This window comes from Glycine max, chromosome 18 (genome assembly GCF_000004515.6).
Source record: "Glycine max cultivar Williams 82 chromosome 18, Glycine_max_v4.0, whole genome shotgun sequence".
NCBI classification, from domain to species: Eukaryota; Viridiplantae; Streptophyta; class Magnoliopsida; order Fabales; family Fabaceae; genus Glycine; species Glycine max.
Genome location: NC_038254.2, coordinates 49,386,031 through 49,409,178, shown reverse-complemented (window position 1 = coordinate 49,409,178; position 23,148 = coordinate 49,386,031).

Below are 23,148 nucleotides of genomic sequence, written 5' to 3'. Positions count from 1 at the left end.
CCTAATTAGATGATTTTATATATATGAAAAATACTAATAGTGTATTCTTACTAATTTCATAAGTTTAATAAAAAAATATTAAAGAGAGAAATTCCTGATTTTTTTTAAAGAAACCGTTACAAAAAGATATTGGCTTGTAAAAAAAAAGTCGTGTTCAAGCAGTAGCCTTTCAAATTATTAAAGGGAAATCCTAGAAAAATCTGCTGAATTTTATGTATAAACAATTCCAACATAATTCTCCCATAATTCATTCGTAGCACGTTAAATTAAAGGAAGTGGAACTTTAGTACACATCTTAATTGAAATATTAAATAGGTCAAATGACTTATTTTATCATTTATTTTAATTTTTATTATTCAATTTCATCTTTTATCTACTAAAAAATTCAACTTGATTATTTATCTATTAAAATGATTCAAATCGATCCTTAAGAATAACCCCGTTAAAAATATTTAGATACTAACAATTAAAAGTTGCTACAAAATGAAAATCATTTCATCATCCACAATTTCTAACCCTTTTTCCCAAATTTGAAATCACAAACCCTAATCACATTCTCTTTCAAATCATCTTCGGATTATCCAATTACTTCCTCTGAATCGTAGGTTATAGTTCCTGCAAGCCTGTTTCATGCGCCAACATCTTTGGCTTCGATGGCCTTTAGTCCGATTTAAGATCCCTCAATATAGGGGTGTTCACGGGTATGGGTCACCAGTGAACCTAAATTGATCCAAACTGATCCGAGCAGCTTGAGTTGAGTCATTTACGTATTTGGATCAAAACCAAACCAAACCAATCAAAACCGTTCATATACAGGTTGAGCCACAGGTTTAGATTTATAAATCTGATGAAAACCGAATCGAGCCAATCAAATTTTTTAGAGTGGTTTAGTTTGGCTTTAAATACTGTTAATATTGGAACTCTAAGTGTTGGAACGACAAATGTTAAGACTACTAGCGCTGGAACTTCTTAAGGTATTACTTTTAGGTACATTATTATTTGTTTATTCTTTTTTTCATATTTTTTTGTCATGTTTATAATACTAATTGATCATATTTTGTTTATTTGTTTGAACAAATCTAGTTACAACAAATTTAGTTGTAGCAAAGCTTATTGCAATAAATTTGTTTGTAGGAAATAGTTGTAATTCAGACTATTATAGTAAATCTTGTTGAATAATATTTTGTTTAAATTTATATTAGTCTATTTTAGAATATTATGTTGATGTTATTAAATGAATCAGTTTTACTACTTTTAGACATTTGATAATATTGTGTTAATTATATGGAATATTTGGATGAATCATGATATAAAATAGTAGTTCTAAGAAGAAAAAAATATCAAATTTAAATGGGTAACCCGTTGGTCTAAATCAAACCAAACCATTCATGAATGAGTTGGGTTGGGCTGGGTTTCAAAAAAAAATGTGAAAATCGAACCGAACCAAACCTATCAAATTTGATTGGATTAGATCCTGAATTTGTCCAAAACTAATCTGAATCGGCCCACAAACACCTCTACCTTAGTGTGCCTTGCGTTGATCTATTCTCTCTTTCTTTTGTGATTTTGGGTGACGAAAAGTATAGTTCTGCGATGCAGAGATAAGATATGTGGTTACAGTCAACAGCGACACAAGACACACAAAACCACCGTACCCAGATCTACAAAACCTTTTGATCTTTATATAATTGAGGATTTTATTTTTTTTAGCTCTTTAAAGATTTTTTAAAGATTTTTTATTTTAATTCTTGCTATTAAATAACAATGTTAAATGATGAAATAATAACAATGTTGATATCTCATTGGTTTGTCACATAATCCAAAAGTTTGACAAGTTACTTATGTGTAATTTTTTTGATAAATTATATTTTTAATTTCTCTCATATTTCAAAACAATTCATAACATCAAACTAATTAATAAAAGATTTAAAAAGATAGTTTATAAAAAAAAGATATACATAACGACATTTTTTGACTTTTTAATAATGTAATAAATCAATGGACTATCAATATCGCTATCACTTCATTGGTTAACGTTGAAATTTCTTATAAGACTTCCTAAATTGGTTGTATTAAAAAACTAATCTAACATGTAACAATGTACGTTGATTCTTTGTACAATTGATCTAGAAAATCAATTAAAGTCTTTTCGATTTCAACAACACACTTATATTTTTAATCTTGCTATAATTTTAAAATCTTGTTCTTTGGTTCTAAGATGCCTCAAGGAAAGGATGATCAAACCCACATATCCTTGGTCAAATTCAATATTGCACTCTTAGGGAAATGGAGGTGGAGGGTTGGTAGGGCAATAAGACTTTGTGAGGGCGTATATTGTCATCTAAATACAGTGAGTTGGATGGGGTGCATGTAAGGAGAGTGTCTAGTTTAGACACTCAAATCCCCACTCAAATGCAAAAAAAAAAAAAAAGCAGCTTCAAATTACATAAAAAGATAAACAAAAATTAGAGCTTCTCGCACACAACCCACAATGTATCTTACCTTATGGAACCAGCTTTGTCCATAAACCAAATAATGGTTTGCTTTAGAGGGATAAAAGGAAAAAGGACAATAACAAAACTAGCAAGCACAATAGTACAAGACAACCACACCAACCTTTGAATTGTGCACAGAAACAGTAAAAACTACAATGTTATAAACCTTACCTTTAATGGGACGCAGCTTCACATCAATGTGTGGCCGACACGTAGTAGACCACCAACAAAAACTAACAGCCTGAGACGAGAACAAAGCATAATCAATGAATGAAGGAATATAAGCAATGCAAATGAAAGGATACACAAACATTACCTAAATGAGGCCTGAGCTTTGTCGGCGGCAAGTGCAAACGGAAGAAGAAGCAACGACGGACCTCTTTGTTGGAGACGATGCTCTCTGTAGCTAGCTAGGGCACATAGTTGTGAGTACGCGCCAAAGTTAGAGAAAGGAAAAAGCATGTGCCCGCCACGTGATACCATTTAGGATACAAAGACGGGTCTTAGTGAAGACCGTCTTTGTATGGCAATAAAGTGGAACATGAGGTGTCCGCCATGTGTGCGCACCAAACATTCAAAGACGGGTCTATGGATAAGACCGTCTTTGTGTTTTAAAGCCTCAAATCACGTGGCCTCCACGTGAAACTACCAACAATACAAAGACGGGTCTTCCGACAAGACCATCTTTGTATCCTAATGATGAAAATGATGACATATTTGCACCTTAATGATACAAAGACGGGCTTGATGATAAGACCATCTTTGTATTTTAAAGCCTCAAATCATGTGGCCTCCACGTGAAACCACCAACAATACAAAGATGGGTCTTCCCACAAGACCGTCTTTATATCCTAATGACGAAAATGATGACGTGTCTGCACCTTAATGATACAAAGATGGGCCTGTCGATAAGATCGTCTTTGTATCTTAAAGCCTCAAATCATGTGGCCACCACGTGAAACTACTAACGATACAAAGACGGTCTCACCACACCACCGTCTTTGTATAGTTGTCGGGCCACTCACGTGTTAGCCACGTGTAAGCATTAACGATACAAAGACGGTTCTCGCCACAAGATCATCTTTGTATGTTAGTCATGTAATTACAAATTGCCACGCCGACTGCATGTCTACGACGAGTCTTGGCAAACGACGTCATTCTTATGCTCTTAATTACGAGCATGCCACCGCCTCACCTTCTAAGACGGTTGTCTACAACCGTCGTGGAATCTGCGACGTAGAATGCTGCTTTTGTAGTAGTGTTCCAATGGGAATTGGAGGGCGTAGAGAATTTCATGAGGGAGTTGGATGGGGTGGCTTTCATACATGGTGAGAATGACAAAGTGCTTTGGAAAAGTGTTTCAACAGGCTCCTTCTTTGTCAAATCGGCATATATATATATATATATATATATATATATATATATATATATAGAAAATTAAAATAAAATAAATAAATGAAAAGAAAATGCAAAGTCTTAAACTAAATAACAAAACAACAATAGCAAAATAACTTCGGTTGATAGAACATGAATCAACAATGCAATCTATCATACAATAAGCACAAAGGAATATAATTTAAGGGAGAAATTTTTAATTAGTCTGGGTTGAAGCATGCAAATGCTATCCTTAGAGAGAAAATGTCCCCACTACACTAGTAGGAAAATCTGATTGCGCTCCTCTCCCAAGATACGACAACTCGTTGCTTCTGATCGTGTGCAACGAAAAGATCCCCAAACCTTTTGAATACCAATGTTCTTGCTCTCAAAAATAATTTTTTATATGAAAGGAAAAGACAAAATTTAGAGAGAAAGGAAACAAATTGTTTAGTTTGTTTGTGTACATTTTCTAGAGAGGAGGAAAGAGGTATATATAGGTATAGACTCCCTTATGCAACAACAAAAATCTCAAAGTAAAACTAAGTGACCATTGGAAACCAAAGTGCAGATCAAAACAAACGTAACAAATATGTAACAAACTGCATGAACCCACTAAAAGCAAAATCTTAGAAAAGATAGGAAATCTAATTTTACGTAACAGATTATAAAACAAATAGTTTATTTTATAAAAACAGAATTAATATGAGTCACATATTTTTATAAAATTTAAATTATAAAAAAAATATTTACTAACATTTCCCCACATAATTTAAAATTTTAAAATGTTTTTGAAAAATAATTTGTATAGAAACGTAAAAGAAAGAGCATGTGATATTGTATTTCAGTATAAGGAACCTTCCAGTTTTAGCCTTATACCTAGTGTTTATGAACTTCCACCCGAGAAAAATGTAATGACTTAATTGTCTTGAGCTACACTTTATTTAACCGGACTTTAGTACACAACCCCTACAATATTGGCGTTCATTTAGGTTCTAATAAATGGTAGTGTGTTACACGACCTTGCGCATGTATCTTGTTTTGTGAGTGCCACTTAGAGATTAGCCCATATCTCGCAGTGGCGGCCCCACCACCACACTCACTAGGTGAATCCTCAAAGAGTGGTTTAATTTGTGACCCCCTACCCCTATAATAATTGTCATCAGATTCATTAAGAGGTGCATCAATAGACCCCATGGTCTCACCATAAATTTTAGGATCATCTTCAAGTAGAAAAGAACAAAATTCAGAACCAAAATCCTTAACTTTTTTAGATCTTTTACTCCTCCTAGGTTCAAAAACAATGTCCTTATTAGCATTACTACAAGATGATAAATTAGAACAAGAAGTATTACAAACAGATTTAGACAATTTATTTTTCAAAGGAAAAACATTTTTAAAGAAAGTGACATCTCTAGATTCCATAATATTACCATTAGAAATTTTGGACACTTCTGAATTAACAACCAAAAATCTATAAGTAGTACTATGCAAAGAATATCCAACAAAAACATAATCAACAGTTTTTGGTCCTATTTTCTTTTTCTTATTAATAGGGATGTTAATCTTTGCTAGACACCCCCACAGTTTAAGATATTTCATATTTGGTTATCTTTTTCTCCATAACTCATAAGGGGTTTTTTCAAATTTTTTATAAGGTACTATATTAAGAATATAACATGCAGAATATAAAGATTCATCCAAGTGTTCATTTTATTGCTTTGTGTGTTGTATTTTCACATGTTTATTATTTTTTTAGCAAGGAACTACATATATAGAGACAACCCATCACCAACGTGTAGCAACAAAAAATACTTGCAGCAATAACATTAAACAACATAAAATACAAACCAAACAACAAACTTCCTAACATTAAAGACTTATAACATTCATAAAGGAAATTGACCAAGTAAAAGATATAGGAATGGAAGTAGTGGGATGCTTTTAGTTTTTCATGGAAACTAGTTCTAAAAGCATTTTATCTTTACAAAATATAATTGATAAAGAAAATATATTTTAGTTTTAAATTAAATTATAAGAAAATATTTTCCAACAATCTCCTACTAATTTAAAATTTAAAGAAATGAAATAATATAATAAAAACATTTTTAATGGAGCATAATACATTGTGTTTTCATCCATTAATTTTTCATGTTTACTAGAAAGGGACTGAATCATATCCATGCCAGACATCTTTTGGTAAAATAGAATGCTACTATAGAAAAGATTATACAAGAAGAAAGTAGTTTTTCTCTCTAAGACTGATAGAAAATTAAATTAAAATAAAATAAATGAAAAGAAAATGCAAAGTCCTAAACTAAATAATAAAACAACAATAGCAAAATAACTTCAGAATATGAATCAACAATACAATATATCATACAATAAACACAAAGGAAAATAATTTCGAAATTTTTAATTAGCCTAGGTTGAAGTGCACAAATGCTATCCTTAGAGAGAGAATGCTCCCACTGCATGAGTAGGAAAATCTGATTGCACTCTTCTCCCAATATACGACAACATGTTGCTTCCGATCGTGTACAGCGAAAGGATCCCCGAACCTTCTGAACACTAATGTTCTTGCTCTAAAAAATAATTTTTTTTATAAGAAAGGAAAAGACAAAATTTAGAGAGAAAGAAAACAAATTATTTATTTGTGTATTTTCTAGAGAGGAGGAATGAGATATACATAAGCATAGACTCCCTTATGCAACAACAAAAAATCAAGTAACAAACGTAACAAATACGTAACAAAACAAACTCCATTGACCCACTAAAAACAAAATCTTAGAAAAAAATAAGAAATCTAATTTTAACATGTTCTAACATGAGTAACATATTTTTATAAATTTTAAATTATAAAACAAATATTTACTATAATATATATATATATATGATATTGTGTCTTTTGATTTGTCTCTTGAAAGCCTTTTTTTCTATAAGCTACTGTTGGAAGCTTCTTATCCCAAAAAATGTGGCGGTTTTTATTTGGAGGGTATCTTTGGAAAGACTTCCAACGATGGACAATCTAGCTAAATGATGGGTTGCCCTACCAATGCAGGAGTTATCGTGCCCATTTTGTCAAGAAGTTGATGAGACTCTCGAACATGTTATGTTTACATACAAATTTGCTACAAAAAGATGGAATTTATGTTACAACTGGCTTGGAATTCGTACTGAACTACACAACATTTCTTTTTCAACATCACTGTAATTGGTTGCGGAGGGACAATAACAATATCGGGAAAACAGTGTGGGGTGCAATAACATGGTCCCTGTGGTGTCATATAAACACCATCATTTTCGGTGAGCTAATTCCTGACTTGGATTATGTGCTTCAAACTGCAAAATATAAATCTTGGTTGTGACTGGATACACATGTTAAGTCCTTCAATTTCTCCTTTGAATGGCACTCAAATCCGTTGATGTGTCTGCAATGCTTATAACTGATGGATGAAATTGTTGGGATATGGTTTTGGAGACAAACAATTAATGCTAATCTAAGAAGCACGGACGCGGCTCATCACCGGCGTGTCCCATGTCAGACTCGCATCGAACATGCATGCGCGTATGACTCCGGTGCGACGCGGTGTCTGTCGCCTCCGCCGTCACCGGACATGGTTGAACAGGAAGACGCGCGCGGTTGGACGCGGCCCACCACCTAGACACGCGCGTCGCAGCCCATTAAGAGCCTTAGGTTTTTTTTATTATTTATTTTAAAATGCTTACCAAAAGAATACCTCTTCTGCCGTTCTGTGTCTTCTCCTTGTTGTTCCCGCAAGCGCCTCCATTGCTACACAGTGCCGCACTCGTTTGCTTCCCCGCGCAGGTAGGCTTTACTTCCTATTTCTTCTCTGGTTTTTTCTTTTCTTGTTGCCTCTGGTTTTCCTTTCGTGTTTAGTGTGGACTGTGGTGTTCCACTTTATTCTTTAAACATTTACACATTCTCTCTCTTTCTTGTTGTTATCCATTGGCTGTTATCCGCTGGGTATTGCATGTTTCTCCACTTCTTTATTTTACTGTAAAAAGCAAGCTTCTCATTGTAAAAAGCACGTTGGCCATTGAATGTATCCCACTTTATTTTATTGTAAAAATCTAGTTTCTCTTTCTTTCTTTTTCTGCTGCACGTAGGCCATTGAATGTATCTCACTCCTTTATTTTATTGTAAAAAGCTAGTTTCTCTTTCTTTCTTTTTCTGCTGCACGTAGGCCATTGAGTGTGTTGGTCATGTTACTATTCTAGGAAGTTGGGAAATATGCAGCATTGTGTCAAGAGCTAAAAAATTTAAAAAGTATTTTTTTTCTTTATTTTATTGTGAATCTTGTGATAATATTTTTTTGCAGATGCCATTAAAAAATTACCTTTCTTGTAATTTTTTTATTTTCTTATTTATTCTTAAAAAAATTATTTGCTAAGTAATTAAAGAAATAACAACATACATATTACAGAGGGAAAAATTATAATAGATCACTTTTACATTAACTTTTTTTTTGTAAATTCAAATTTTGAATGTTTTAGTTCATAAACATTTCACACATGCCTATGAATTTGAATGTTTCATTATTTTCCTATTTATTCTTAAAAAAAATTATTTGCTAAAAAAGTATTTAAATTGTTTAAAAAATAAAAAATAAAACAAATAATTTACAAAAACTAAAATTATTTTGAATAGTCCTGTTTTGAATAAAATTAAGCTACAACATGGCCAATAAGACAAGAACAATATTGATTACAAATTGCTTTTTGTTGTTTTTTTTATTTAGAAATTGTTTACATTAATTTTTTATTTTTTTAAATTGTTGTAGAGATGAGTGCTTCTAGTCCTAGTCAAGCTAAAGAACAAGATGATGATACCAAACCTTTATGGACCTATGTTACAAAGATAAAAAAGTGTAGCATGTGGTGGAAATTATGAGATAAAATACAATATTTGTGATTTTACCTTTAATGTGTCTTACACTAGAGTGAGGGCACACTTATTGAAGATGACAAGAAAGGGAGTTAGAGTTTGTCAAAAGGTAACAGTTGCCAAACTTATAGATTTGAAGAAGATAGACAATGAGGCTACATTGAGGGTGGAGAGGTCAAAAACAAAATTTGTGTCATTGCCTCCGGTTTCTACTCAACACCAAATGGATACAAATACTCTTGGTGTTGATCCAAAAAAGAGAAAGACATCATCTGTAGAAAATGCCTTTAATTTGCAAGCTAGAGAGACACTTGATCATGAAATTGCTAGGATGTTTTACTCTTCGGGGCTGCCTTTTCATTTAGCAAGAAATCCTCATTATAGGAAGGCATTTGCCTATGCTGCCAACAATCAGATCAGTGGTTACCAACCTCCAGGTTATAATAAATTAAGGACAACATTACTTCAAAACGAGAGAAGACATGTGGAGAATTTGTTACAACCAATTAAAAATGCATGGAGCCATAAGGGTGTGAGCATTGTTAGTGATGGATGGAGTGACCCGCAAAGAAGATCTCTTATTAATTTCATGGTTGTCACGGAGAGTGGACCTATATTTTTAAAGGCCATTGATTGTTCAAATGAGATCGAAGACAAGAATTTCATTGCCAAACATATGAGGGAGGTAATTATGGAGGTTGGGCACTCAAATGTTGTGCAAATAGTGACAGATAATGCAGCCGTTTGTAAAGCAGCAGGTTTAATAATTGAGGCTGAGTTTTCTTCCATTTATTGGACTCCATGTGTTGTCCATATATTAAATCTTGCTTTGAAGAACATATGTGCAGCCAAGAATATAGAAAAAAAATAATGTTGCTTATGAAGAATGTTCTTGGATCACCCAAATTGTGGATGATGCAATGTTTGTGAAAAACTTTGTTATGAGTCACTCTATGAGACTATCAATTTTCAATTCATTCAATTCATTGAAATTGCTATCCATTGCTCCAACAAGATTTGCCTCCACTATTGTAATGCTCAAGAGATTCAAGCAATTGAAGAAAGGACTCCAAGAGATGGTCATTAGTGATCAATGGTCTTCTTATAAGGAAGATGATGTTGCAAAGGCTAAATTTGTGAAAGATAATTTGTTGGATGATAAATGGTGGGATAAGGTTGATTATATTCTTTCTTTCACTAGCCCTATCTATGATGTTCTTAGAAGAACGGATACAGAAGCTTCATCTCTCCATCTAGTATATGAAATGTGGGATTCAATGATTGAAAAGGTGAAGAATGCCATATATCAATATGAGAGAAAAAAGGAGAGTGAAGGATCAACCTTTTATGAGGTAGTGCACTCCATATTAATTGACCGTTGGACTAAGAGTAGCACTCATCTCCATTGTTTAGCTCATTCTTTAAATCCTAGGTAATTGACTCTATACTTTTTTACTTACATTTTTTTTTAGAATTACATAAATTTTAATCATGTATATATTTCTTTTTAATTGTAGATATTATAGTCATGAATGGTTAAGTGAAGATTCTAATCGAGTTCCTCCACATCAAGACATGGAACTCACTCGTGAAAGATTAAAATGCTTCAAGAGGTTCTTTCTTGATGTGGATGTAAGGAGGAAAGTGAATATTGAGTTTTCCAACTTCTCGGATGGAAGAGAAGGTTTTGATGATCTTGATTCTTTAAATGATAGAGGTCAAATGGATCCAAAAGCTTGGTGGCTAGTTCATGGCATTAATGCTCCAATACTTCAAAAGATTGTCCTTAAGCTACTTGCACAACCTTGTTCATCTTCTTGTTGTGAAAGGAATTGGAGTACATATTCATTTATCCATTCTTTAAAGAGAAACAAGATGGCACCACATAGAGCTGAAGATTTAGTATTTGTTCATAGCAACCTACGACTTCTCTCAAGGAATACTCCACAATATCATCAAGAGGAAACTAAAATGTGGGATGTAGCTGGAGATGATTTTGGGTCACTTGATGATTGTGGTATTCTTGAAATTGCTAGTTTTTCTTTAGATGAACCAGAGTTAGAGGGTGTCTTTTTCAATGATAATTGCTAGTTTGTGGAATTCTTGAAGACTTGAAGTTGCTAATTCATCATCTTGCTTTATAATTTTTTTTTGTAAAAAAACAAAGCGTACAAATTGTATAATGAGGTCTCTTAGTATTTTTTGTGACTCATTATCATAGGAAAAGTTCTTTTGAGATGATGATGAATATATAAATCTTGATTTTCAATTTAGATCTTTTATTTATATCGCTCATATTTAATTTTATGTAATTTTATTTTATTTAATTATATATATATATATATATATATATATATATATATATATATATATATATATATATAGCCATGTCCATGTCCTACATTTTCAACATTTCAGGTGTCCACGTGTCTATGTCTGTATCGTGTCCGGTGTTTGTGTCGGTGTCGATGCTTCATAGATGATAATTGTTGCAGGTAGTGGATAGGCCGTTTGGGTTGGGAAGGTTCTGTTTAAAATGCACTTAATATGCAGGGAAAGGAATTTGGTTGTAATATATACTATACTAGTAGTTTCATCTTGGAATGATATGCTAAGGGATAAATCCATTCATGTGTTTAATGGTTCTCTAATCCTGGAATCCTTTTTGGTACTGCTGATACCCTTAATAATATTCTTTGTTGGCTGATAAAAAAAAAAACCATATATCCATTGATCTTTCTCTTATAATTAAAGTATGACTTTATTCTACGTTTTCTTATTGATTATACATCTTTAGTTTTCATTTTTTTGAATTTTCCTCTCATTTTTATTTTATTTATTAGTTAGTTCATCTTTCATTCAAATATGAAGTAATGTTCTCTCTCTCTCTCTTCTTGTAATGCTTTTAAACACTAAATTTGTTACCGATAGGTACGTGTGAGTAATGTTCGGAGGTTCATTAAGGAAGAATAATAGTGTTTGAAAGGAGGAAACACTATCCTTAAGGAATTATTTGCTTCCACAAACAACAACAAATAAGAGCACTGAGCACATGAACCTTATTTTTTCTAGTTACATGGTCAGTATGCAAGAATTTTGTTTGCACTGCTTTTATTTTCACAAAATCCAATAGGAACACAAACTCCTTCCTACAAGTTAGCCCGATTTTTTTGTCTTTTTTGTTCCATATTTATGTCATCACAATCCTTTCACTTGAGTTATATTTATTCATCTCTAATAAAGTTTTTTTTTTAAATCATAGATGAAAGCTTTGACTAAGATGAATGAAGTAAAAGATATATAATAACATAAATGTGGAATAAAAGAAAGACAAAATCACTACTAGAAAATATGTTTTTCAACATTGGTTATTTAGAACTTTCAACATCGGTTACTAATTGACGTTGAAAGTATTAACGCTAACATCAGTTTTCCAAAACCGATGTTAACGTAAAAATGATAACATTGGTTATTTAAATAACCAATGTTATATAATAAGAATTACACAAAAAAAGGTATCAATGTTCATAGCAGCGTTGGAAGTTGACATCAGTTTTTATAGAAAATCGATGTTAACGTTAATAGTTAACATCGATTTTCTACAAAAACCGATGTTAACGAACAACGTTAACATCGATTTTCATAGAAAACCGATGTTAATGTTTTGGAAGTTAATATCGGTGTTTATTGAAAACCGATGTTAACATTAATAGTTAACATCAGTTTTTGTAGAAAACCGATGTTAATGTTTTGGAAGTTAACATTGGTTTTTGTTGACAACCAATGTTAATGTTAATAGTCAACATCGGTTTTTGGAAAAACCGATGTTTACTTTGTTCGTAAATCGATGTTGTTTTCGTAGGTTAACATCGGTTTTTTTTAAAAATCGATGTTGTTATTAGGAATTTTTTTTAATATACTGTCTGTTTTTTCAATAAACCAAAAAATTAACTTGAAAATTTGAAATCAGACCACACAGTACAACATATATCATTTACATTCTGTTTTGAAATAGTTTTTAGCAAAAAGCTACCTAGTAAACTATCAATTGTAAAAAATCAATTGATAACTATATATCAATAAAGAATTTATTAATAACCATGAATAAAGAATATTCAATTAATGTTAAAAGGTTACATCAATTGTAAAAAATGTAAAGCAAGGTAGTAAACTAATTAATTAAACTAAAATTACAAAGTTGCCTAACATCCTAACTAAAATTACAAGCTAGTAAACTAAGTTTCATTTCTAACTTTGAGATAATAGTTTGTCCATTGGATGCAAAGCGCCTTCAATGTGTCTAATTCCAATGGTCTAACATCACTAAAATATTGCATGATAAAATAAAACATAAGTTAATAATATAATACAAATGATAAGAAAATCAAAATTTTTTGAAATAAGCATTTACCATTTCCTAATTATTCCTGAAACTTCCTAAGATTATAGTTGACATCCAGTGCATCGTGTAATGGTCACACTCAGTACTTCCTTTTTTGTTTATTACACTAAATACATAATGAAATTTAGATATTCAATGTTAACTACAGATTAGTGTACACAAACATAAAATATATATAAGTAAAAACATTGTTTAAATTACTTACTTTAACAACATTCCACCTAGCACCTGCAGCCTTGGATTTAGGTTGTGGAGTATCGTCAAGTCCTTTCAAAGCACTGTTAAATACAAGGAACATGAAAATATTGATGTTGATAACTAATACTAATGCAAATGTATTGAAAAACAACACTGACCTGTTAATTATTCCTTTTAAATAGTTGTCTGACCTATTATGCAAGGAACAAAACCAAACAACAAGATTTTCCTTAAGCAAAATGATGACCATTTGTCAGTTTGCACTGCAGTGGAGACCAATATAGGTTATTATAGTATTATACATTATTTAAATTCATTTGTTCAGTTTTACTTACTCATTCACGTAGGCTCCCAGGTAGACATCCTGTTTTGAACTCTGCATCCAGTTCTTGATTTAACTTTCTGATTCAAACTGTGATTGCCCAGATCTCTGGATGGACTGTGGCTCGAGGAATCCATATACATCGAAATTCCCCAATCGCATACTTGTCTCAGTCAGATGCCTATTGTTGTTAACACAAAGTAAATTATGTATGAATTTAAAATAATAACTTAGGTAATTAACAATAATCTAAATTGACTTACAGAATCCACAACTGTATAACAAAGATGTTGAGACATTGACCACCATGTGCTATTTCAGACAGATCTTCATGCTTTAAGTACAAGGGGAAGTCTAAATTAAACAGCCCGAACAGGGAAGCATCCCACATAACCTGCAACGGCTTCAAAAAAAAGTTATGGGATGGTCAATGTCATCAGATATAGGGGATCCTCGACCTCAGGATCCGGCTTATCTGCAGGTTTTGTTGGTCCCACAGCTCCTTGTTTATCCAACATAGTTAATTAACATAATTTAATTACAATGAACAATTCAATTGAAAAAAAGAAGCATATAATGAGAGTAAAATACCTGTTCTGATAAACGCTTAATGAGATATGTCGGCCAAGCAAGGAAGGTGTTAAGTGTCGGCCCCACTAAAATAACCTCGTTAGTGGGTACAAGAATGGGAGAATCTGAATCTTTAACCTCCTCAATACCAACCTTCACTTGATCATGCAACAAAGGGATGTTGTGAATGATTGTGGATCCTTCATAAACTCTTCCTAGGGCAACCAGGTGGGGAGAATTTTCTTCGATGTACAACCCGCATTTGTCTGAGTCACCCGTGTCTGGATCAGTCACTGAGGGATCAACACAACTCCCCTTTGTGCTGACACAAGCAGCTGAGGGACCAACCTCAGGCTTCGGAGGCAGTGCAAGTCCCTATGCTTGCATCTATGACTAAAACTAGGATTGCATCTCGCTGAAGGATAACATCAACTGCTGAGTCACTTTTTCTGTGATTGACTCCTCCAGCTGGTCCTTGATTTGTTGAGTCAACTGCACTAGTTCTTCGGGAGCGATGGAAGAAGTGCTGCGGGCGGTTCGTTGAGCCGGTCCAAAGTATTGCTTGATGGTCACACCGACTCCAACAGCACACACATGACCAGCGTGTTCTGGTTGCCCAATGGCAGCAGTCAGGACATCCTGATGTCCATGAGGGACAAACGAACCCTGTGATGCATGCTCCTCCAACGAATCCTATACAGAACACATTTGCATGCCAAAGATTGGGACAACATAAACATAACTAATTACGATTATTAATTAAAAGTTACTTACAATCCTCTCAGCAATTTCCTTTGTTACCTCAGACGTCATATGGCCAATTTTTTTGGTGCGGGCCATCTTCCACTTCACGTGTCGTCTGATGGGAGATGGAGGATCAATCATGACCTCAGTGCTTCCGGATTGAGCAGCTTCCTCTTGTTTTTTCTTTCTCTTCTCATCCATCAACTTCTTTTCTAAATATTCATAATCCTCACGAGACAACACGTCATCGGTCCGCACAATCATCGGTGTTGCTGTCAACCCATTTACATTTGAAAACACAAACAGTAAATTTGACATAGTTAAGCTCCCAAATTTCTTAAATGAACCCAAAGTAAGGGATGGAAGCTACACAAGGATTGTTATCATGTACACTGACGAAGTGTTGAGATTCAGCCCTTAGGGTGACCCCACTGTTTTGCATTGTACTTTTCTTGTCTTGTGCTTTTGTATAAAAGGAATACTTGTTTATGTCGTATCCTTGCCAAGTTATAACATTTCTTTTAGGCACATCAGCTAGCTTTCTTAATGTTTTAGAGGCATTTTCATCAGCAAAGATTATATCTTTAAACCAATCAAGGAAAGTCTTGTTATGCTTTTTCAAGACCCAGTTCTTCGACATTTTTGGATTACTTTTTTTTACTAAACCTTCATGCTGAAGTATGTATGGCAATACTTCATTATTGTTATTCAACACATACAAGTGAGCTTGTAACAAATGTTCTACACTTGGAGTGATAACATGCAGTCCTCTTGAACCCTTACCGCCCACTCTGTCATCATGTCGAGATTCAGGAAGCCCAACAGGTTTAGCCTTTTCAATGTACTCTGAACAAAATTCAATGGCTACTTCTGCAATGTACCTTTCAACAATAGATGCTTCCGGATGATGTATATTTTTCGTATACCCTTTTAAGATCTTCATGTATCGCTCAACCGGGTACATCCACCGCAAAAAAATAAGACCACAACATTTGATTTCTCTAACCAGATGAACAATTAAGTGAAGCACGATGTCAAAGCAAGCAGGAGGAAAATACATCTCCAACTGGCATAGTATAATAGCACCCTCGTTTTCCAGCTCATCTAACTTCACAGGATCAACGACCTTGCTACATATGGCATTGAAGAAAAAGCACAGACGAGTTATGGCTAACTTGACTTTGTTAGGCAAAATGTCTCGTATGGCCATCGGTAACAATTGTTGCATCAAGACGTGACAATTGTGAGACTTTAACCCTACCAACTTCAGATCCTTCAACTGCACAAGGCTCTTAATATTTGAAGAGTATCTTTATGGGACTTTGATTCGGTGCAGACACTGACATAAACTGATCTTCTCCTTTCTGGACAAAGTATGACAACCTAGAGGCAAATATATTTTTTTACCATCAGACCTTGGATGCAACTGCGATCGTATACCCATCTCAACTAGATCTTGACGAGTATTCAAACCATCTTTCATCTTGCCTTTAATGTTAAGGAGCGTCCCAATGATACTATCAAATACATTTTTCTCCACATGCATAACATCAATACAATGTCTAATATCCATATCAGACCAGTACGAAAGATCAAAGAAAATCGACCTCTTCTTCCATATGCAAGTCTTACTTTTTTCCTTCTTTTGGGTCTTTCCAAATGTAGTATTCAGGTGTTCAACTCACTGGAAGACCTGCTCACCAGTCAACAATATCGGTGCAGTTTCGTGCTCTTGACTTCCATTAAATACCTTTTTCAATCGCCTATAAGGGTGATGAGGTTTTAGAAAACGTCGATGCCTAATGTAGACTATTTTTCTACCATGTTTCAGTTGTATGTAGCTTGTGTCTTCTTCACAGATGGGGCATGCATGATGACCCTTAACACTGTAACCGCTCAAATTCCCATATGCTGGAAAGTCATTAATGGTACAAAAAAGCATTGCACGCATTAGAAAAGTCTTATTCCGAAACCCATCAAACACTAAAACTCCCTCGTCCCACAACTTTGTCGGGTTTTCAATCAACGGACTTAGATAAACATTAATGTCATTTCCTGGCTTTCTTGGGCCCGATATCATCATAGACAACATGTATTTTCACTTCATGAACAACCAAGGAAGCAAATTGTAAATTACTAGTAGAAGTGGTCATGAACTGTGTTGAGTGCTTAAATTGCCATATGGATTCATTCCATCACTAGCTAGTCCAAGCCTAAGATTTCTTGCCTCTTTGCCGAAATCCAGAAACAAACATCTATCTTTTTCCACTGAGAGCAATCATTCGGATAACGGACCATTCCATCACAGTTTCTCCCATTTGCATGCCATGTAAGGTCTTTAGCATCGTCTCCATTAGCAAAAAGACGCTTAAACCTTGGAACGATCGGCAGATACCACAACACCTTCGCTGGGGGGGCCTTCTTTGAGTTTTCATTAGTACTACACTCCTCATCATCCTTAACTTTGTATCGCGATACCCCACACCTAGGGCATTTGGACATTTCTTCAAATTCATGTCTGTAAAGTATGCAATCATTCAGGAAAGCATGAATTTTTTTATACTCCATACCCATTGGACACAGTATCTTCTTCGCCTAATAGTAATTTTTAGGCAATTTGTTTTCCTCTGAAAGTAGATCGTGCACTACTTGAAGCAGTGAAATAAAGCTTCTGTCACTCCACTCATATCTGGCCTTCACATTAACCAGACTTAACATTGCCGACAATAGCGTCAAGGAATTCTTGCACCCCAGATACAAAGGCTTTTTTGAATGACTTTGCAATGTATCATACATAGGGGCATGTGCTTGCTGAAAAGACTCTTGTCCAAGGTCATGAATCATATCCTCCAAGTGATCTTCCATTTCTACATCAAACGGTTCAGATTGGGACCCACTCTGCATGTTTGTCAATTCACCATTCCATATCCACGTGGTGTAATTCTTCTTAATCCCATCACACAATAGATACTCTTGTATATCGTCCAGTATTTTTTGTCTTCCATTCAAACAATTGATGCAAGGACAATAATATTTTTCGTCCTCATCCGGTCGACTTCTTTCGGAGGCAAATTGCAAGAACAATTCGACGCCTTTTTCATATGTAGGGCTCATACGACTTTCATTCATCCAACTTCGATCCATCTAAATAATAACTCTGTGATACTCACAAAGTTATTCGATGCGTGAAAATCTCACTTTTTTATTATAAGTGTGGTCCTATCCCATTCAGAAAGACCTTTTTTATGGTAGCTTCATACGTCAAGGTTAATTCTATTTTGTTAAATTTGACAAAATTTCAGCAGCATTTCGCATTGGTCTCTAAGTACACGACATGAAATCGGTGAAATTAATTTCCCGATAATCAAGTATGCACTCAGAGAACAACTAGAAATGCATTGTACTGAAATTTCATCAAATTAAACAAAATAATGTTAGCCTTAACGCATGAATCTACCATAAAAATATCAGTCTCCCCAAACTGTCCAAATGGACAATTCAAGATTAAATACAATGATTAATGCAAACTGTCTGCAAGAATCATTGCATTCAGTCTCAAATGAGAATCTAAGGTTTACTCATCATGAACACAATTTGTATAGCATATATCGGTTGTCATTAATAGCAGTGAACAAGTAATAAAAACATTAACTGGTAACAAAAATTTGTACATGTGATGATGAGCAGCACAATCCAAATAGCAAGGTAACTAACTCTTCCTAGAGCAGAGCAATTTTGAGGCTATCACATTGGGAATTCATACTTTGATTTTCATTTGGTAGTTAATTTCAACAAAATGTTGAGTGTTATCTACAGCTTTGATACTAAGCTGGAATCCATACTTTAATTTTTGTTTAACGAAAGAAAGATCAAGGTGGCTTTAAAGACAAGAAAATAGATAGAAAAATGAGAAGGAAGGGTGACCGTGGGAGGGAGACAGGGCTGGGGGAAGGAGAAGGCAAAGTACTTTCAGTATTTTTTTTTTATAAAAAAAGGTGTCAAGAGTTATTTTAGCAGTTTATTTCATTGAATGTTGTTCTCACTTCTCACAGCTAAATTCCTTGTTCTTTCGACAGAGGTTATAAATTAAGTTATATGACATTGTGTGTGACAAGCAAACACTTGAAAGTTATTCTAGTGGGAGTGGGACAGCCCAATACTTCAGCCCAAGACCAAATCATTGCTCACAACAAGAGGAAATTTCAGCACCAAGACAAAACATGCATCCTTAGCTTAATGGGTCAGCTGTGGCTAAACAAAATGCAGAGAAAGCTAATTCAAACCTCCATGGTTCTAATCTACTCCTGGTATTGAGACACTAATTGCTTCAAATGCAGCCACTACTACCCACTATAGCCACTACTAGCTAGGAATTACGATTAAATATAGTGTTTCAGGTATACAGCTTACAAAGTTGATGGATGTTGGATTATTCCACTTTAAGCTTTACTTATCCTAACTAATAACTAATGGACACCCATCACCAGCTATTAATCCTATCAATGGAACAAAGACTAATGAATTTCTACCCATTTCTTTTTACCATCATGCCACTCAAGGCCAGAATTGATTGAGGGGACAATAAACACTTGTGAAAAATCAAATCATTCTAAAAAGTTGACATTTATCTCTGCTTAAAATGATGTGGGTGCAGATTTCAAGTGAGCACAAAATAGCACAACGAACATAAACTGCAGCCACTACTAGCTAGGAATTACAATTAAAAACAACGTAACAATGTGCTTTACACATATGCATGTATATATAAGAAGTAGTAACGATGTGCTTTACCTGGAGTTTCTATAATCAAATAGCTTCCACAACAAGGCCACTAAGCAGTAGTAAATGATAACCTAAAAATAAAAAGCATATGCCAATTAGCCATGGGCCATACTGCCATAGCAACGATATATATCACATTTTGCAGAAAATAACCTTTGAGAACTAATGAGTAATGGCATTAGAAGAACTCAGAGCCAAACCTAGTTCAACTATAACAAAGTAATTCAACTTATGCTCAACCAAACTATGTAACATTACTAATGCTCATATGACCAGACTGCATGGACTAACAACTATGTAATAACTTAGCCTACAAAATTGTGGAGTTCATATAAAATTCTCATTATTTATTAAAGTGCCATAGTTAAATGAAAGACAAAACTCTACAAAAGTGATCATGTTCTCATTGTCTTTACTATCCACTTCTCAACTCAAATTATGATATGTGGATAGCAATAATTCAATATGTGCATTTTCTCTAGTTTTTGAGGGCTTTATTTGGATTTTCTCTAGCTTCAGGGAGTCATACATGCTGGTTATCAATTATGATTTGGAGCATGATCACTTTTGTAATATGTGCATACTACCTTTAGGAATGTTGACAACTTGTCCTATGAGGCTTTCAGCATATGAGATCCTAAAGGAATGTGGACTTCGAAATTCTAATATGTGCATACTACCTTTAATTAGAAACACTAAACTATGTGTTTTGTCCTTTTAATAAGAAAGAGTGAACTGTGGATTGGGTTTCAGATTCAATTTTAAAAAGCAACTCAGTCCAATCCAAATTAAACTTATATGTGCGTATATACTTTTTCAGACAAATTTTATCTCTATTTTCTCTCTACTCTATATCTTTCTAATCAGTTTTCTGCAGAATCAAGTGAAAAACACTACTATTCTTTCTACTTTCCATGGTATCCATGTACAATACTTGACTGTATAGGGGTGCAAACATGTTTATATGCTGATAAAATAGCATAGTTTTGCCACTATAGGACATACAATTCAGGTTATCCATATTCTACAAGGTAAAGGCAATATGGAATGTTGAACCAAATGCCTCACATAACACAAAGTTTACCCAACTACATATCGCAAGTACAGAACAAACCCATGCTATGCTACCATAGGTTTAGTGAAATGTTACATAACAAATAAATAATTTTACCTGCAATGTTCCTTTTGTGGATGAAAGAAATAGCAACTACAACTCCTAAACCTGCAGCAACGGAGCTTCATCAACAACAACATAAATAATAATCACTAAGAACAAAAGGGTAATTGCTAATAGGCTAACTCACCTCTGATATAGTGCAAATCAAAGGGCCTGAACCTAGTTTCAGGGTATATGAACCTTCAAACAGTCAAAACAACAGCTTTCCTAAATAGATCAAATGCAGGTTGCGACCAACTTAGGGAAGTTAAAAGCTTAGTTTAAGGGAACTTATAACTAAGGGAAGTTAACAGAATGGCGAAGACTGCGAGGGTGGGGTGAGCAAAACCTACCTTGTGATTACGAGTACAAACACGACCAAAGACTGCTTTCGTGCCAATGGAATGCTGCAAGAAAACCAATGAAGCTTGTTCGAACACAATGGCAGTGACTTGAGGGTGAGTTCAGCGTGTTGAAACACCAAGTTTGTTCAAACACAATGAAGCTTGTTCAAACACGAAGGTCGTTCAAGGAAACCAACAAAACTTACCAAAACACGAGGGTGGGGTGAGCGTCACGGCGACCACGACGGCCTGAGCGTGGCTATGCGAGACTCAGCGTCGGGGGTCAGGGACAATGCCAGTGACAACGACGGCCTGAGGATGCCTTTGAGAGAGTGAGCATGGGGGGTCAGGGAGAAGCAAGAAGGTGGGTTTGCGAGAGATTGATGAGCGCGAGAAGAGAAGGCTTTTGAGTTTGTAAATTTAAGTAAAACCACAACATCGAAAACCGATGTTAACATAGAATCGTTAACATCGGTTTAAAAAAAAATTGATGTTAACATAGAATTCTTAAGATTGATTTTGACAAAACCGATGTTACCTACGTAATGTTAACATTGATTTTCACAAAATCGATGTTACCTACGTCATGTTAACATCGGTTTTTTTTAAAACCGATGTTAATAAACTAGTCTTAATTACAAGTATGTCACTGTGTTTGTGTCAACATCAGTTTTTTTAAAACCGATGTTAATAATCTGGTCTTAATTATAAGTATGCCATTGCATTTGTGTTAATATCGGTTTTGCCAAAAACCGATGTTAATCTAGCGATGTTAAATGTACATTTTTTAGTAGTGAATTGAGCTAACTCAAAGGAGAGTGTTGGTGTTACTATCAAATAAAAACAATAATAAATTGTGAAATTTCTCGCATTTAAGTAACCAGAAAAGAGAATGTTCACGATCTCTTTGTTATTGTTTGTGGAAGATTGATTCTTCTTCCTAGTTGATAACAATGCTTTTGCTATTCAAATACATTATTTGAGTTTAGTCATTATAATAGAAAAATTGTCTAGACACAAATTGATTATTTTCTTTTGGTGTTTTTCGCCTTTTATTGTATTTTTAGTTTTCAAATTGATGTGTTATATATTTCATGGATGCAATATAGTTTCACTATTTTTTTAAAAAATATTTTTTTTTACATCAGTTGTTACTAGCACGCAAACATATTTATTTAAGTCACAATATAATAATGAACATGTATGTAAAATTGTCAACTTAATAACACACATATATATTTATTTAATTCAGAATATAATAATGAGCATGTATGTGAAATTGTTAACTTAATAACATTATCATACTTTTACATTAACACATTAGATTAATGTTTAATATTGAAAATATTTGTAATTATATATTTTATTCTCAGATTTTTCATTTTTTATTTTTAACATACTGATGAATTCTAATATAAAAAATTTAATAAAAAAGGAATTTAATATAAATAATTATAAAAAAAGTAAAAGAAATTGGACAAGTGAATTGCCTTAATTCACACGAATAAAGAATTTTTCAGATTGGTAGGCCCAATGAAAATGGCTATTTAAAGTTTAGAACAACCCGTGAAACTTGGGACTTTTTACTTCTTCATATCCGTTTTTGCTTCCTGCACCCCAAAAGACATGAACAAACACAAATATTCCCCCCTCTCCTAAGCTAGCCCCGCCTCCACGCAATACCATTGATCCAAACACCATTGCCCCAACCACCCAACAGAACCATTGACGACCCTGATGCAGAAAAAATGCAAATGGAGTCGAGAACGAAAGAAAGTTGTACAACTTGACCCCATTTTGGGGACCTTTCAAGAATACACTATTTTTTTATACTTTCATAAATACCTTTCTG